Here is a 19,059-nt window from a genome sequence, read left to right on the forward strand (position 1 = left end):
AAGTAAAGAAGCAGATACACTTCAGCTACTGACTAAAAGCTGCAAGAAGTCCATCAGGACTTTTTGTCCACCAGAGAAAGTCCAACAGCCAGTATTTAACAGTTAATAGGTAGCAAGTCAAGTATTTCCTAAGCAGTCATTCAGAAGATATAGTGAATACTAGAGCATGGAGAAGAAAAATGTTTGAACTGTGGCATTTCCTGAGGAATTAAGGAAAGAGGCATGGAAGTGGGCAGAATGATTATTTACCATCTTTAAACCCACAGAGAGGAAGGGCAAGTAAAAGCATGCTCGGTGGCGGAGGGAAACAATCATTTAATTTTTTCCCAAGGAATGTGAAGATGGAGCCTACTTAGCCATGTCTCAGTTCTGTAAAACTCTTAGTGCTTGCATATCCTTCATATTTCACATTGACAGGGATGCTTGCAGCATTCATGCCCTGTCCAGGACCTAAATGGAAATTGTCAAGGTTATTTTAGTCTGCATTCATTTGCATTCAAGAGTTCAGAATACTGAGGTAGTGTTCTAGAGTCCTTATTGGAGCCCATCAGCTCCAGCACTCATTGCTCCTGCCCCATCCTGAGCATTCTCCTTTCTTTCCAAGCATCAGGTAGCTCAGCCTTATTCCCCTTGGTTGAGTGCACCCACGATTGGGTGCCACAGGAGTTGTTCTTCAGTGTGCTTTGTTAGCAAGATAAAGTAACTTAATTGATTTCCCTGTGCTAGCTAGCAGCAGCCTTGCTGTATGGAATATGATAGCAAAATACAACATACTACAGAACATACTACATACTACAACATACTACAGAAAACTGGAAAAACAACTACATTTGTTTACCCTTAGACTTCAGGGGGTGAGCTTAACCTGCACTGCTGTGCCACTGCTGTTTCTCTTCGTACTTCTGGGCTTTTCTTCATCGAGATGTTTCAGAGCTCATATTTCTGTTTGGTTTTCTAACAAGCAGTAATTTATGCCAACTCCAGTCCCAGCAGTGAGGTTTATGGGCAGCACCTTTTATTAATACTTGACGTACTTTGAGATACTGTACCTAATTATAATTCAGGATTTTGAAGTTAGGCATAAATAAGATGCATTCTGTCACCTGAACTTTTAATTGAAGTATTAATCATGCAGTTCTAGTGCTTTCTTTATTTGTTCTTGTAGAGATGATTGTCAGTATCTGTACAAATGCATTTTGCGATGGGCCTGCAGTGAAAGATTCATCTTCCTTTTAGTTCTGCATTTGTTCTCTCGGTAGCTGTTTCATCTGTTGTTGGACTTGATGGTTTTTGTCCCAGGAGTTCCCAGAGAGAGCTGAGCTGAATGCTGCCATGCCTCTGGCTTTGGCAGCAGTGAGATGAGTTGTTAAGAGTCAACAGTAAGCTCACCCTTTGGTCTTTTTTGGCTGTCTGTGATAGAAAGCTTGCCTACAGTGAGGTGGTGAACGTGTTGCAATTGGTCAGTGTTACCCTTGGCTTCTACTTGATAGGGAGCTTCTGCAGAGGAGATTCCAGTCAGTGATGGTGGAATCTACCATTCTAACATGCTTCATGCTTTGAGTATGTAAATAAATAAGGATTTTTGAATGTCTGGGTGTAGATTAAGGAGTATGATGCCTCAGGTTTAATCTAGAGAAATGATCTTGCATAGGTCTCTTTCTCCAGCGCTACTATTATTGCTTTAAATGTGTTGGCTCTTGCACCTGTCTGGGGATAAACATGTGAAATTGAGGTGGTTTTGTTATTAGTTCTGTAGCTAAATAATGTGTTCAGTAAATAACAGTGCTACCTCTGGTATGCTTCAGTTATGGGCTCCCACTAGGATGAATCGGTTATTTGGTGCATCAAAACTAACCCATGTTTTTGCAGAATCCAGCTGGTACTGGATGGAAAATGTAGAATGAAATACAGATAGTTTGTTTGTATTACAGACAATACCAAAAGCTGCCAGACATTCATGAATTCTCATGTATTGTATAAACCTTGTTGTCATTGTCCAGCCTTAGAAAAAAACACCATTAGTGCCAAAAGGATTTACACTAACTACCATTACACTCAGAACTGAGCTCCCGCTTCCTGCCTTGCTCATTACAGTACCTTTGTCTTGTTTTAGAGAAGGCTTCTATTGTATTTTGTGATGAATCTTGTTAGCACAGTTACTAGGAGGGCATCCATAATAGCAGTGTGGAAGTTTAACTTCCCTAATTATATTAGTTCCCAAACCTATGAACTCACAGAATTGAAACAATTTAAAATATGAAGACAAAGTAGGTTGTTTTTTTTAAATACAGATAACTTCAGAGTCCTGCATCAAGCTACAGGATGACAGAATAGGCTTGCTGATGGAGTGTCAGGAAAACTCTGCATATACAAAAGCTGCTAATGATGATTGAGTGGAATCAGTGAAATGAGAAGGAGGACGAAGAACAGTTTAAAATGTTTGTGTGTTCCCAGAAACATATTTGCATGTGACAGATAGATTTCCTTTTATTTTTCCTTAACTAGGGGATTAACTGTTGCTTTCTTAAATAGGCAGTTAAAAAAGGGGAGAAAAGGACTGTACATTAACTTGTAAGATTTTAAATAAGTATCAAGATATTTAAAATGGAATGTATTCTGCTGAAGGTACCTGGTATGAGTTTGGATTTAAAAGATACTCAGATATCCCAGTTATTCTCTTATGGGGTAGTCTGGTAATAGAAGGACCCCTCTATCTGGGTTGCACAGTACATAGTGTGATATCCTTTGGTGCCCTTGTTCATTAGGGTAGTCAAGAAAGAAAGGGTAGTCAAGTACTGGAATAGGCTCCCCTGGGAGGCGGTTGAATCGCCATCCCTGGATGTGTTTAAGAGCCGTTTGGATGTGGTGCTCAGGGATATGATTTAGCAGAGGGTTTTTAGAGTTAGGGTACTGGTTAGGCTGCAGTTGGACCTGATGATCTTCAAGGTCTTTTCCAACCTGGGTAATTCTATGATTAGATGATTAGTAAGTATAAAATGAGTATTACAGTATCATAAGTGCATGCTTGCTATTCATGTTGATTGTCAAAGTAAATTTTAAGCCAATTTTCTATTGTGATTTATGGGGGGAAAAGAAAATGTAAAGTTTTTACATAAACAATGATCTTGATGTGTTAGAGAAAAGAGATTCTAGGGCAGAGTACTTAGTTGCACTGTGGGAGCTGGGCTGAGGAGTTGGGCTCCCTTCTCAAGGCTGTCCATAACACCATCCCTAGGTACTGAAGCTGCATATGGTGACTAAGTCCTTTTGTTATACTGAAGACAGAGGGATGGTGTTCCTACGCTATCTATTTCAAGATTTCTGTTTCCAGTTATTGCTGGAGGAGATTCATCAGGTGTAAATTTAAGGTGATTAGAAGCTCATTTCTTGTTCTTGCTGAGTTCTTGCCTGAGGCTCTGGGAGGGGAAGGTCTGGTTTGGGCATCTGGGTAGTGTGATTCTGGTGCAAGAGGGCATTTTCTTCCCTCATCCCTCATGCAGATGTACTTGAAAACAAGTTGGCATAATACTAGTATAAGCCTGCAGTATGCCTGTGATGTCTCTAAGAAAATGCCCACAAGGGTTATAATTTATTCATATCTCCCTCTTAAAAGTTTTTTTTTTGTCCTAATCTCTAAGGGATGTGTACTGTCTGCTACCACTCAAGCAGAGCTAAGACTGTATGTTGGAGTGGTTGTACTTCTGCGTCCTTGGGCCAGCTTTCAGCTGGGGCAATGCAGGGGATTGGTGCACAGGTATCCTCTTCTCATGGAGGATGGAGGGGCGTGCTTCTGGGCGTCTTGTGGAACATTTTGGTAGTGTGTGCTCCAGCTATTGCAGCGCAGTGAAACGTGAGGTGAGGTGGTTAGGAAGGGACCAGGGTGCTGCTAGGTGCTTGGATGCATTACTCCGTACAGGAACCTGTTTTGCTGGCAGGAGGCAAGTGCTCTAACAATGTATTTGTTGACCGTTGGCACGCTTTCCCAGAGGTCTGTCAGCTCGGAGAGGTGATGTCATTGCCATCGCAAATAGCTCCTGTGTTCCTCCAGTTGTGCTGCAGGGCTGGCTGCCTGCCGAGCGCTCGTCTGCTGGTAGGCTGATGCAAGGCCAGGCTGGCTGCTGAGGGAATGGGTAACAGTACCTTGCACAAGCTGGCAGGCATCCGGAGAAAAGCTATTGGGAAGTTTCCTTTCTGCATTTGGTTTTCTGGTCTGTCTGTTCCAGTCTCCCAGGCAGTAATAGTTAATCAGAAGTCTTCATTGTGTTAAGAAGTTGCTTTGGCGGCTGATGGTCAAAATTGAGCAAGGTGAAGTTCCATTGTCAGTGTGGAAGAGGTCTTGCAGGCTGTAAAGTTTGAGCTTTAGAAGCCAGCAGCCTGCTTCAGTGATGGGCAGGAAATCACGACAACCAGTATCCATGTGAAACAGTGCTGCTCTTCAGTTGGCAGCATAGAGCTCAAGCTGATGTATCCAGTTGGAAGTGATATGCTTGAGGAAACTTAGATACTAGCTGGAAAGAAAGGTCTCAAGATCTGCTTCTGATGAGACACTTCTCCCAAGCACTTGGGCTGAGCTCATTTCTTGAGCTCTCATCTCATGATTGTTGGTTTTTTGTTTGTTTCTTTTTTGAGTAAATAAGCCCCAAATCCTACTGTTAGTGTTCTCTCTCCTGTGTAAATCTATGTTCTTAACTACTTACGTCATCCTTTCTCTAAGCAGATTACTAAAGCAGCCAAGCACAATAGATTTCAATATTTTTTATCGTTTTATATGCTGATGTATTTACTACCCAGCAGGTATGGGGAGACTTGCAGACTCAAGTTGTCCTCTGCTTCCTAGGTGGCTTATTTCTTCCATTTGAGTTAATGGTCCATAATTGAGCTGAGTGATTTGAAATGCCCTCTTCTAATTTAATCAATGTAAGTTAACTGTAAAACCTTGAGATGAGCTCATATGTTTTCTGGAATAATTTTATTGCCTTTATTTATGCTTATGTTTTCTTTTGTAATCTGACTAAATTTGTGCTGTCAAGACGTTGAGAGAAGAAGGTTGGGAAGGTAATACGAGCAGGAAGGGCTCTTTTGTTAACATGGGGATGATGTTTTTAACGTGACTGAGCTGAATTCTTGCCAGTGCTACTCTACCATCTTCCTGTATGTCTGTGGGTTCTGCTTATTTTTTCCCTCTTAGGAGGCATCTTTAAGTGTATTTTGCTTTATATAAGAACTTCTTGAACCCTTTAGAGAAGATGTTGTAGCCAAATGTCAAAACATGTCTGTGGGCACTTAAATTGTCTCAGCATAATGAAATTTCCAGCTAGGAAAAATGATTTTTTTAGGTAGACTAGTTGTTAATCACACCATAACAAAAAACAGCGTCTCTCTGGTATCGTAATAACTTCAAATTCTAACGCTGTATCCAAAATCAAATCTGAAGCTTCAAAACTGATTTGACGTGTAAAGGGGAGGGATATATTTGAAGATGGAAACAATCTTTATCACTGCTGCTATACTGCCTGTTAAAATACACTGCTTAAAACAATTTTTATTTATTTATTTATTTATTTTCGAGAGCATAAGTATCTCTAATTTTGAAGTAAAAGAACAGTGTGTGACTGTGCAAGGTCAGCATTAATAGAGGAAGAGCTGCCATTCAGTATTTCATTGCATAAAAAACTCAAGGGTGCTGATCTGGTTTCATCACTGCTGAGTTTGAGTCTGAAATATAGATATTCTCTTCACTGGAGTATGACTAAATGCAGATAAATTGCATTCAAATTCAAGATACGTGCAACATTTGAAATTACCAAAGAGAGAGGTGTTTTCTTTCTTAAATCTCTACCTACTGTAGTGAAATCAGTATGCAGAGCTCAGTGCCTCTGTGCTGTCGTACAGCTCTGCTCCCACTGTCCTGCGAAACTTGTGTCTAAGAATGTCCTAACAGTGGTGTAGCAAAGTGAAGAAAGTTGTGCCAGAAACTGCTTTCTCCCTAAATTCTTGAAACCAGCTGGACTTGAGCTTGACATGTAGCCTTTTAACAGCCTTAGTCCACCAGTACAATTTAGCAATTCTGGGACTAGATATCATTTTTTTCCCCCCAAATAAAATCCATTTAACTTCTTCAGATAAAGACCTGAGTTACTCCCACCCCCATTTAAAGAACACTGAACTGATTTGTGTTCTGCCTCTGATCAGCCATGTACCTTTGATCTCTCTGGTGATGGCAGATAATTTCTAATAGCAGACACAGTGCAGCCCTTTTGTCTGCAAACAGTGCTGTGAGACGTGTATTCAGTTTTTAGGTTTTTATTTTCCCTGACCTTTAAGGTTGTATTTTTGGTCTCTATCAAAGTGCTGAGAGGGTGGGGAACAGGAAGTGCAGCTCTTTATTTCCTTCCATTGTTTGTCCTAACGATAAAGTGTCTTAATATTTGGTTTCTGTCTCTTATTTCCAGTGCCTCAGGTGAAGCAAAATATACATTAATTTCTCTTTGTATGAGCTTCATTTTCTAAGCAGGGCTTTTATCTTATGAATGAATACAGAAATTCACTTTGCTCCCCCTAAAATAAGCAAATCTGTACTTAAAATCAAGCAATGTTTAAATCACTACAATTTCCAGGGTTAAGAAACAGAATGAGGGGGGAAGGTAAGAAATGGGGCATATTTGAGACATGGAAGCTCTCAGAAAAGGCTTCAGAATTCCTTATGATTCATCAGCTTACTGGGCTTCCTTTTTACTTGTTTGCAGGTCTAAGTTAGAGAAGGAATTACAAGTGCTAAACAAAAGTTGGCATGGTACTTGAAAATAAAAAGGGCTTTAAGATTTGACACAATTACATCAAATTTAGGATAAGCAGTCTGAACAAACACAGAACTAGTTTAAGATTTCATTTTCTGTATAGTAAGATAAATTGCGGGAACTTATGTACTAGAAAATGGGAATGATAAAATTAAGGCAGAACACATCTTGTAGCTGAGAAGAAAATGCTCAATTTAAGTTAAAGCTTTAAACAGCATCTTTCTTAAAGGTTCTTAAAGATTTCTAATGTGTTTATAAAAGCTGTAGGTTCTGCCAGATGACTGTGAATGTGAGGACTGCAGATTTCCAGGTTTTTCCAGCATGGGAATGTATTTCCTCTAGCTGATTCAAACAAGTTGCATTGGAATGTGTTCATGGTCTATATCAGCAATTATAACTCTACTCAGTTATGTCAAGATGAGTATATACTGCGGTATACTCAAGAAAATGGATGTCACTAAAATACCTGGCTAATTTTTTGTTGTTGAGTTGAACGTAAAGCAGTCTTTCATACTGGCAAAGTTGTGTTTATTTAAGTACCAAATGATTTTCTGTGTTTAAAAAAAATGTTTCCAAGTTCATGGCTGAAGTCAGACTTAAGATAGCAAGAACTGTGTAAAATGAGGTATGTTCTGATGACAGCAATGTGCTGGTAAGACCTATGTCTATACATCCTCATTGAATGAGAGCAGTACTTGCTTGTGTTGACTGCTGGGCAAGGAGCTAGAAGCGCTTGTTCAACAAATTACCTCTTACATGGGATGAAACAAATCACTCTAGCAAAACGAGGATATTGTTGTTGCAAAATTTCTGTCAAGTATGTGGTTGAGATGTGCTTCATAGGGTGCGTGCTGTTTTCACAGATGAATTCTTGTTTTGTTTATGGCATTAAGCTGGGAACCAGTCCTGGAGAGACATAATCAAAACTGAAGTGTTTCCACTGTAACTCTTCTGAGTCATGTATGCCTTTCCATGGAAAACCTCCCGGCCTCAATGACTATTTTGAAGATCAACTATATTATTTTGAGGCTTGAATATTATGTAGATTGCTCTGAAAGTAGCGTCTCCCATTTATTTCCACAGAAACTACAGCAGGTACGAAAAACACAGTAATGCTATTTGGTAGAGCAAATTCTCAGCTACAAAACACCATTTTTTAACATTGTCATTGCAGTTAGGTATGCGTTTGCACCATCAATGAATGAGAGTCTGCATGCCATGTTTGTGTAAAATAAATTAATAACCCACAAATAAAAATAAAAAACCCAAGCCAGCCTGGCTGTCCAGAATATGGCTTGTCTTTCTTTCATGTAACTGTGACCACTGCTGAATTGCACCACCCACTGCTTTACTGTGTTCACATCCACTATTTGGTCTCCAGAAGCATTCAGGAAGCTTTGATGAATATCAGTGAGTGCCACTTCTGCATGGGAGAATTCGGAGACATACTTCTGCTTCATACATACTACCATATCAGACTCCGTCAGACTGCCCCTCTGATGCTGTCGGTCACACAGCAACAAAATGTAATGCAGTGTTGGTGGGAAGGTTCAGCTTCTACTGCCGTGCCACCTACACTCACCTCTGATGTCATGGACCAACATAATAAAACAGGAGGCATTACTTTTAGAGCAGCCTTCATACATGGAATGTCACGTAGACGTCTACGCAGAAATATAAAGACAGTTTAGTCTTGTCCTAAATGGTATATTTGATGTAGTGGATAAGGCTTCACTCTTTGGTAGGGAGGGAAGCAATCTCATTCCCAGTGCAGTATATTGTTTCTGTCATTAAAAAAGGCTTGGAAAGAAAACGTAACACATGAGCATGAGTGAGATTGTATTTTATTATATAGGGGAAAGCGTAGACTGTTAATTTGATGTGATGCATTGCCATCCTATAGAGTGACTTGTTTGTATGCAGTATATGACTTGGAAGCGGTGAAAGCTGATGTAGATTTAAGTGCTGTAAATGTGCTTTTTAAGGAGGATTGAAGGCATATATTTCTGAACTCGCAGTAGGGATGTGAATTAAGCTGAAGGATAGTTGAAGCTTTCTCTGTGTACGTGTGGGGGGTATGAAATCGAGGTTGGGAGTCATGAGCAGCCTTGCAAACTGACCTTGGAATGTTTACTAAAAAGGAAAAAAAAGTTGGCATAAATGTGGGATGAGATAAGGGAAAACCACTTGAGGCATAAAGCGTGGTGAAAAGCCATGGAGTTTCTTTAAGATGATTTTAGCATTTAGCTGGAGTGTAACTATTGAATGAGATATAATTCATTTTCATTACTGTAGGAGCCAAGATGTCTACTAATACAGTATTTATGTTTGTAGTAATATCTTTCCACCATTGTGTATCTTTGTAAACCTTCTGTTTAAAAAAACAGCCAAACAAAGCAAAACAAAAAGCCTCTCAACCCTCTCTCTGTATGGCAATAGTGCATAGCAGTTGGGGCCAGGCTACATGTCTCCTGCTGCGCTAGGCTGGTGAAACATAGAACAGAGAGATCTCTCACTGAAGAACAAGTTCAGAGATGAATTTGGCAGATTATTGGCTCCAAGGCAAATTGAGACTGTTGTGGAGAAATTTGTTAAAGACGCTGCTTGGGTGAAAGCCTCCATTCTTACAGTGGCTGTTTGAGCAGGAGCACTTTGTGATTGCAGCACTGATGACTTTTGCCTGCAAAAAGCTGTCCTTTCAAGTAAGCTGCTCACAGACCATTTGCATTCCCCGGGGTCTTGTGTCTCCCAGAGGTTTGGTGGTACAGCTGGTAATGGCAAAAAATAAAACGAAACCACTTTTTCTGAAGGAAGTTTATTCTGATGTAACAAGTGAAATGAAATGCTGCAGTAGAAGCATTTGTAGACATTCATATCGGGCTAGAAATACAGATAATTCAGCATGAAAAATAGTTTGTGTGAGTTTGTTCTCAGTGAATGTGGAAATGAGCACTTGTTCATGTATTTCAGGTAAACAAAGAGCCCTATAGTGAGTGAATTCAAGAGGTGAACTTTTGAGTATTGCATGTGTCCTAGGCCCAGCCTGAAATCAGTCCTTCTGATGCTGTTATCATACAAATGCAGAAGGCAGTTCATTCCTCAGTGTTAGATCCCTATTCATTGTGAGCACAAATCTGATGTGGAAGGAGCAGAGGAAAAATGTTTTAGTGCTGTTATCTAAATACTTCTTTGGTGGCTTCAAGTATATGAGGTGAAAGAGGTTTTTAGTGGCCTGTGTTAAGTAGCTTTTAAAAAGGCTTGGAAGGAACTGAATCTCAAACTTCTATGTGTATAATACTGTCATCATAGGTTTGCAATCCATATACAGTATTTTATACCTATGGTAGGTCTTTGTATACAGAAAGATGCTGCTGTATAGAAGACATGTTTTTTTCACTGACTTGATATAAATGCTGTTGAGAACTATATGTTGAGTGCCTGCCCAAAAAACATCAGTCAAAACGTGTGATTGTCTAGGTTACTTCATTATGCCTTTTTTGAGGGCCTGTGGGAAGACAGAGTGGTCTAGCACAACCTCAGTTTGGGGCAGGGATATCAGCAGAAGAGCTAGGGGAGACCAAATTGGGACTGTTGGTAAAGGGGATGCTGTAGAAGGTATTGTGGTAGCAAAGAGCAAGCAAGTAATTGGCTGTCATTGACAAAGTGCCGTGGTGGAATAAAAGATGATAAGAATCTGAGTTTTACTTGAGTCATGTACAAAAGGAAGTGCTGCCCTTCAGCCCATGCAAGGTAAATTGCAAAATATGTTCCTAGAGATTGTGGAGGAAGCTTGGATGGAGAGTCTGCACTGGGGGGCTGCTGGAGATGGAGAAAGCCCTGAAGCTACTCTTTTTGTGGTGCAGAAGCACTTATAAATGTCTTTTTTCAAACTGTGTTGGAGTTTCATCCACTTTATGGTCTTAGTTTTGAACTCATGGTTGTTATAAGCACATCAGAAAACAGAAACAAACTTCATTTACTTTTTCCTTCTAAAACTTTATAATACTAGTAGATAACTGTATATTTTTATGTAACGTTGCCAGTGCTGTGGTTTATGCTTTACCTTGTGTATTTGCCAAGTAAGATGACAACCTCCTTGCATTTTTGTTTTGCTTTGTTTTGAATGTAGATGGTCTACAGGTTCATTAAGGATCTAACAAAAAATTGTACATCATCAGTGGAAACACATTATTGCTGCAAAGACAATCGTTCTGATGATATTGCAGTGCTTTGCATTATTTATGGTGCCTTTAGCTTTGAAAAATCATCTTGTGGTATTAAATCTGTTCCAAAATGAATGAGGACAGTATCCTGTGATTTCTTTATCATTTATTACGCAAACATAATAAGCCGCCTTTTTTTTTTTTAAGCTCACGTGATGAAAGAGGGAAAAAATGACAAACTTCCTCGTTTGATAAACAAGGTGAAATCTGTTGTAATTTGATAACAGTTGTGCAGGAATATTTATCTCCAGAGTGTAGCATTGTAGCAATAAACCTCAGTTATCACTGTCTTCAAACTTACCTGACTGTGATAAGCACTAGAGTATTTATTTCTGCCTTTATGTAAACACAGCGCTGCAAGTGGTTCATGACAGCACTTCGGGAGGGCGAGCTGTGTCATGTGAGGATACTTGAGAAATGCATAATTTCCAAGCAGCTGGCATTCTTGCATTCGGGATGCAGAAGATTGCAGCACTTTTCCTAAAGCCAAGAAATTTCAAGGGAAGATCAATCTAAATTTGTTAATTGACTTAAATCTCTTTTTGCACGTTAAAATGAATAAGCTTCTGTCACACTAATGATGCTTTTAGCTAAAAAATATATCTATAAAAACACAGCAAACTTAAAGTGGGGCAAAAAAACCTATAAGATACCAAAATATAAGATGGAAGATCCAGCTATATTTGTAGTTGTTGACAGCAAGAAGCTTCTTAAGTAATCAAAGTGTTTAGGGTGCTATTGATCAAAGCAATTAGTATGTAATTTCATTAATGAAGTTAGGATGCCAGTTACAACATTTGAGTTTCTGTGCCCAAATCAAGATTGTGGGCAGTTTGTGACATGCACAGAGTGAGGCTGGAAGCCCTGCACAGTTACGGTATGCTATAGCACCACTGTCTGAGTGGATTTGTTACTGCACAAGGGCATGTTTTAACACTGACTGTGTGTCTTGTTAGCGCCTCTTGGGAGGTATCTGTTGCTTGCAAGCTTACATACGCAAGTACATTTTTATAAGCTTGCATATTTGTAAGTTTGTATTTTAAAAAGGCATCACGGGACTGCTAATTTTTTGAGTTTGTCTTTGCAATTCAGTTCTGAGCTTGCTCTTATTTACATAAAACAACAACGACCACAATGAAACACCCAAGTTATTCTTTTTGCATGGGTTTTCGTGGTTTGTGCTTGCATGGTTAAACAAATCCCAGAGAGCTCAGGCCTACTTAAACAGTCCTTCCGAAATCCCAAGTGCTGCAGGTGAAGAGTTTTTAACCCAGGAGGTTTGCAACTGAATGGCAAGTGGATGATGTGCCTCCTGAACACAGCAAGATGTGCAGGTGGATAGCTTGTACCCTCGTGAATAACCATTAATATATTCTTCAGTAGATAATGATGAGTATTAGAGACTTGGTAGAAGAAAAATACACATCAGAGAGGACTGTGACAAAGTCCAAATACAGGTCTCCCTCCAAGGTGCTGTGGCAGCACTGTTTGGCTGCAGGTTTCTTCATTCAGGTGACTAAAGCAATAGCAGCTTTCTACTTGGATGGATGATGATGGGTGTTGCTGCTGTAACAATTAACTTGCTGCTGCTGTTAGAAAACCATCATAGGAAGCTCAGCAGACCACCAGGGCTTTTACAGCTCTATGGTTACACATTTTGCCTACCTTAAGCTCTGTCCTATTCACACGTGGCCTCTTTTTAGGCCTTGGCCTGCAGTTTGTAGGCATGTTCTTGGTGGAAGAACCAGTTTTTACTGAATTTCTGGGCTTTGTTTCACATGTGAAACACAGTGAGGTGAACAGGCTGTCTCGCTTCTGGCCAGTGCTGATGCATCTAGGGTCTTGGGTGTCCTGTGTCATGGATAAAGCTGCCTCTGGCTTACAGGGCATGGGTGCTGTTGGAGTGAAGAAAATGGAGGATGCCTTGTGGGAATGGATCATTCATTAACAGAATACAGGCAAGAGAAAATATGTGTTCTCTGTCTAGTTAGCAGTATTGCTTTGTGGGTATGCATGGAGGTAGGCCCAGGTCTCTGCCCAGAACTCTGTGAAACAGGACAGGGTGGAGAAGAGCATCAGGCTGGGCCTTAGGAATCACATGATATCCTGACTATTGAACTGGGAATGTGTGCACCTTGTAAAATTGAGTGTGTGGGTCTCCTAAGGTCAATGAGCATAACTGGGCACTGGGGTCTGAGCTGTATAGAGCTATGGTGGGTTTTCTCTGTAGTGTGTCTGTGGCTTTCGGTTTTGGCTTAACCTGATCTAACTTACTAACTGGTGCAGCTTGCACCAGGTTGTGAAACAATGAAGGACCAAATTTTTGAGCAGCTGATTTAAAAAGAAAACTTGATTCAGTGTGTCTAGAATTCTGTGATTCTGGAAGAAGCAAATAGCATCTGTTTTTCTTGGGCCTAATATATTGGTAAATTGATTGCTTTTTCTTTTGCATCATGGCTGGTCTCAGATGACTGACTGCAAACAGTTGATATCAGAATGGTAATGTGTGGTTATGTAGTGTGACATAAAAGAAGGGAGATTTTTGGACAGTTGAGGAAACTTCTTTGCTGTTCTGTGTTATCCCAATGTCCCTGTTTTTTTCTTGTCAGCACTGTTTTTGTGTGTGTTATTCGTTGTCATTGAACTGTTTCTGGCCTCCATTTATATTTAAAATAAAAATAAAACCAGTAAGTTCTCTGATGGGAGTTCTTGAGACCAGGGGGAAAGGTGCCATTTGGCAATGTCCATTCCCCTTTCCAAGCCCAGCTCCTACATCCTGGCTTGGGGTGCACACGGCAGTTTCTCCAGGCAGCCATTTGGGATGCGAATGCAGCAATATGCTGTGCCATCTGCGAATCTGCACGACAGGGCTGTGGTGTTCCCTTCTAAAGCAGCAGAGAGGTTCATGCTTTATTACAGTTATAATTCTGAAATTATCCACCCCTGTTGCTTGGCTGCTTCTACTGGCAGAGCCAGGGGAGAGCTCCTTGTTTTGCACCTGAAAGGGCTGCTTGGTTTGCAGACACCTGAGCTAGACTGATGGAAAGAAAGAGGCTGAAACAGGCTTCTGACCCAAGGGCAAGGTATCCATGTGCACATGTAGTTAGATGAATACCCCCAGAATACTCATTGTCCATAGAGGACAAAGAAATGTAAGAAAAGCTGATAGCAGATTATGCTGAGGAAACAAGAGAATACCTGACAGCAGCCGCCCTCGTCTCTAATAAAGTGATGTTAAGATAGCGAAGCTCACTCGCTGTTACTTCAGTTGCAAATTCAGAGAGTCACCAATTAGAGGCTCTTGGGAGACTTTTTTGATGTTGAAATTACGAACGACACTCCTGCAGCTCAGTCTCTTGTAGATAATTTACTGAAATTACAGCTGCAGTTAATAGTAAACTATTAAAGCAGCTGGTGAAAGAACCCCAAATTACCCCAGCATTAAAAAACTGTACTTTTTCATGACTTCAGTTCTGTTAACTAAACTCTGACTTGAAGTACCTTAAAATATGATGTATTCCTGTTGTCTGTGTTGCTGATATGTGGATCACAGCTAGGTAACTATTATGCTCTGAAAAAGCAATCTTTAATTAACCCAGAGGAATAGCTGATTCATTAATTGCCACGTGCAACTTCTGGAACTTGCGTTACATCCTTTTCAAAGTGCTCCCTAAGCCAGCAATAAAACCGTTCCAAGGAAATCCTAAAAACTTGTGGTTCAAAGAGCCAAAGAGCAAAAGTTTGATTATCTGGCTTGAGGAGGTAGCTCCCTGATTTAATGATGATGACATTCCAGTCTTGGCTCTCAGGCTCTGACCCTGCATGAAGGGATGCACTAGTGGAACACCCAGCTTTATATCCCATGGAAGCTTTGCTCAACTTGCGGCATGGTACTGTTGAAGCAAAATGATGGTGATGCTCCAGGCACACGGCTCCTGTCCCCAGCCTGCCCTGCAGCCCTGAGTGGGGTATTTGGGGCTCCAGCTTTGGGTGACTAGCAGCCATGTATGAGGCTATGCGTTGTTGCACCCTTCAGTTGGGGTGAAGCTTGTGCTTTCTTGGCAGGGTGGCAGTGACTAATCCTGGCAAGAGTATTTATATCAGGTTGTAAGTAGTGTTCAGCTGGGATTATACGACTAGGCATTACGACATTAATCAGGGAGAGAGCATAGATTCCCTGAAGGAAAGCTATAGATGCTTCGACTGCATTTTTGGCTTTCCTTTAAGGGTTTAGGACTTGCAAGACATGTGGTTGCTCTTCTCATCTGTCTCAGTTTTTAACTACTTTTTGAACTCATCTGTCGGAGTGTTATTTATTTATGTGTATTTGAGTTGTGCTCTTTTTTTTTTCTGTGACAAGTAATAAGGAAAAGATATCTAAAACTAGTGTCATGAATAGAAATACGTACATGAGGAAATGGTAGAGTAAACTTGAAAAAGCAACCATTTTCATTCATGCAAGCATAAGGAGAACACACTATTTTTAAAATGTTTCTTTGGTTTCCTCAGTGTAAAAATATGCAGTATTAATAAACATTCAAGTAAACCTGGCCTTTGCTGTGTCAAATTGCAGCTCTTGCCGATACAGGATATCCTCTTAAACTTGCTCACCCGTAAATATGACTTTCTAATGTAAGATGCAGTCTGCCAAGTGTTTACTGTGTGGCCAGCAGACAGTATTTCAATTCATCAATCTGTTGCCATCCGGTGTTGTGCTTCCTGAGTTTGGACTGGAAGTACCTTGTAACAGGTCAGTAGGTTAATGTTGTTTTCCCCTGTTTCTAAAAAGCCAGACTGGACTTTCTGTTAATTTTTCTGTGGCCTAACCAGCCTAGCAGCAGTTCTGCTGCTCTGTTGGGCATGGCAGCTGTGTTCTTCAGAAGGATAAATGACAGCCTTCTTACAGTTGTGACTTTGGAATGCAACAACAGCTCTCTTTCCTGATTTTGCTGTAGAGATAAAACTCCCAAGACTGAGGTATCCAATTCACCTTACCAGTAAGATGATGGGATATGAGCAGAGGATCCCTGAGTTGTTCAGTAGATCTGATTGTCTCATGCACTCATTCACTTGCTTGATTTAATTTTTTTCCACCTTTGTATGGAAAGCGTTATGACATGATCATCACTTAAGCTTCACAGTTGCCTCTGTGTCTCCTCTGTGGTCTGAACGCCCCATGATGTATGAAGGTTGTCTGTGATGAAATTGCTGTATTCTTCTGCAGGGCTTCCTGAGGTCTCTTCCAGCTCCAAGTTTGGCCTTGGAAGTAGCACCCCGCAGTGTCTTGTGTAGTACTCACAGGAGTCACTTCTCTTGTCAGTGTTATTTTCTATCCCCTGTGTAACTGAAGCATATTGGGTGTTAGTTTATTCCGTCTTTGCAAGCTCAACCAAGTGCATACTTTCCATTTAAGGGATTTCTCAGACTTTTTCTTTAACAAGAATGTTAAAATCAGGTGATACAATAAAATTGGTCAGGGAAACCACCGAAACTAACATTCATAGAAGAAAACTGCAGATGTTACCAGTGTCTTGAAAATTAATCATGACTGGATTTTGTAACCGTCCCAGGAATGATAATTTCCCAGAGGTCCACTTGACTTCAGACTGCTTTAAGTGATCTGTTTACTCACTATTTACTATACAGCATTGCTTCTGCAAACATGGGCTGTGCAAAGAGCCTTTTGAAAGGCTGGCAGTTGCCGCCGACAGCTCTGCTGCTGGAATCAGGGTATGGTACATCTGCTGACCAGAAGTTGGTCATTCCTACTTCCTGCACAGTCACACTGAATCAACTGGTGTATATATTTGGGGTTTGGTTCAAACTTTGACCTGGTGCTTTTATTAAGAATGTATAAAATACATACATATCTATATAATATATAGATATAATATATAGATATTATATATAGAATATATAACTCTTTTTATCTTCCCTCTTGTAATTGTAATAAAGCTCATAGGCATGTGTATGGTCACTGCTCTAGGTGTTCTAGATGTTTTCTTAGTTTTCTGTAGTTTACTCTGCCTTATAACAAAGTATTACTACTTCAGCAGATGTGACTTAGAACCGAGTGAGGTCTCAGAGGTGATGTTGGAACCCACTGCAAGCAGCTTTCCGTTGAGATGACAGACATAAGTGCTTTGCAATAAAGGGCCGGTGTGACTTGACAGTTCCTAGGTTGCATCAGGGAAGGTGCGTGCTGGGGGATGCTTCTCAAGGTTGTCTGTGAATAACTGCAGCCTCATCAAAGGGCAAAACCATTAAAAATCTTTATTAGAGATGTACTTTATCTTGATTTGTCTCTGAAATTAAACAAACAGAGCCTTCTTATCCACACCCTCTATCCCTGAGGTTGTCATCTTTTTATGATGACTAGTTGTTAGATGTGAGAATTAGACAAGAGCTGAATATTTCATTATTAAGCCCTGCATTTTTTCTCCATCAGAATTCCCAGAAACTAGTGATCAACACTAGTCTGAGTGGGTGCAACTGATTTACAGCCGGAGCACAAATTTTATATGGAGCGGATGAAGGAGCTGGGATTATTTAGTCTGAAGAAGAGGAGGCTCAGGGGAGACCTTATTGATCTCTACAATTACATGAAAGGAGGTTGTGGTGAGGTGGGAATCAGCCCCTTCTCGCGTGTAAGTTGCAGTAGGGTTAGAGGGAACGGCCCTCAGATTGTATCAGGGGAGGCTCAGGTTGAATGTTAGGAAAAATTTCTTCAGAAGAGTGGTAAGGCATTGGAACAGACTGCGCAGGGAGGTGGTGGTGTCACCGTCTCTGAAAGGTCTTCAAGAAACATTTAGATGTTGTACTGATGGACACGGTTTAGTGAGGAAATATTATTGGTAGATGGATGGTTGGGCTGGATGATCTTGGAGATCTTTTCCAACCTTGGTGATTTTGTGGTTATTTCCTTCTGTAGGATACCTGTAACTAGTTGTTCCTGTTACTCATTAATGCTTTGATTTTGACAAATACCCTTCATATGTACCTAATTCCTGTAGCTGTTACCTAGCAACATTAATTTTGTTCAATTTAGTTTGTCTTCTGTGTCAAGAAGTTTTTAAAGCATGTTGTAAGAACATTACTGGAGTTTAACCATAAACCTTTAGTAAGATGTTCATAAAGTGAATTCTCCCCACCACCGCTAATTAATGTGCCTGCGTTTTGCATTAACATTTCCAGACTTTTTGGCAAGAATCGAATTAGATGCACATGGGATTTATAAAAAATTACCTGGAGAATACTGGAGTGGTTACAAATTCCCAGTTGAATTCTCAGTGTGGTGTTTCAGTGAGCTCAAGGATTGCAGATGCCTGTCTCACTGTCATGCTCATTTACAGACCATCACCTCTGCTTCTTTCTCTCCTTTCCATGGCATGATCTGTTTAGTATTTGGGAAGCTGCACGTACACTGATGTGACATTCTGTAAGACAGCAACCATAGTTACAGTGTGAAGTAAAGGATTTCACTTACGGTGATGGATGTTACTTAGAAAGTAGAGAGCTCTTCAGTGTGGAGTCCCATGAAGACACTCAAAGGGTACACAGGGATGGGGAGTTCAGAGTTGCAGGGCTGGCATTTTTAAATCACACTAGATCACTTTGAACTTGACAATGGCTGTGGGAGACAAAGCTGGGCTTGCGTCTTCACACAAACCAACCAACCTCCTGGGTTCTAATGTTGAACAAATTTAGTCTTCGGATTCTGTTAGAGATTGGTCCAGCAGTGGACCTGGAAAACAGAATGAATGCATAGGATTTGCAGATGTTTTAAATTACTAGTATTTTTGTTTCTTGTGTAGTTCTGCCTGTCTGTGGTTCTTAATGTTGGAAGGAGTGGCTGTGTGGAAGTGGAGCTGGTACTGGGAGCTGGGATGTGTCATTGAGCTGGGGCATCTCTGTTGAGGTCATGGAGGAACTGTCAAAGGAAACTGTAGGAAATTGTTTTGCATCAGCCACCTTCTATTGCATACATCTTTCTCGAGTATAGTAGATTTCATGTCCTAGGTGCCTACAACAATAGGGGC

General features: G+C 40.5%; 1 protein-coding gene across 5 annotated transcripts in view; it reads left to right on the plus strand.

The window, feature by feature from the left end:
• Positions 1–19,059, plus strand: part of GRB10 (growth factor receptor bound protein 10) — a 137,782-nt gene that overhangs the window by 57,164 nt on the left and 61,559 nt on the right. The gene's annotated exons all lie outside the window — the stretch shown is intronic.

This window comes from Excalfactoria chinensis, chromosome 2, assembly GCF_039878825.1.
Source record: "Excalfactoria chinensis isolate bCotChi1 chromosome 2, bCotChi1.hap2, whole genome shotgun sequence".
In the NCBI taxonomy this organism is placed as follows: domain Eukaryota; kingdom Metazoa; phylum Chordata; class Aves; order Galliformes; family Phasianidae; genus Excalfactoria; species Excalfactoria chinensis.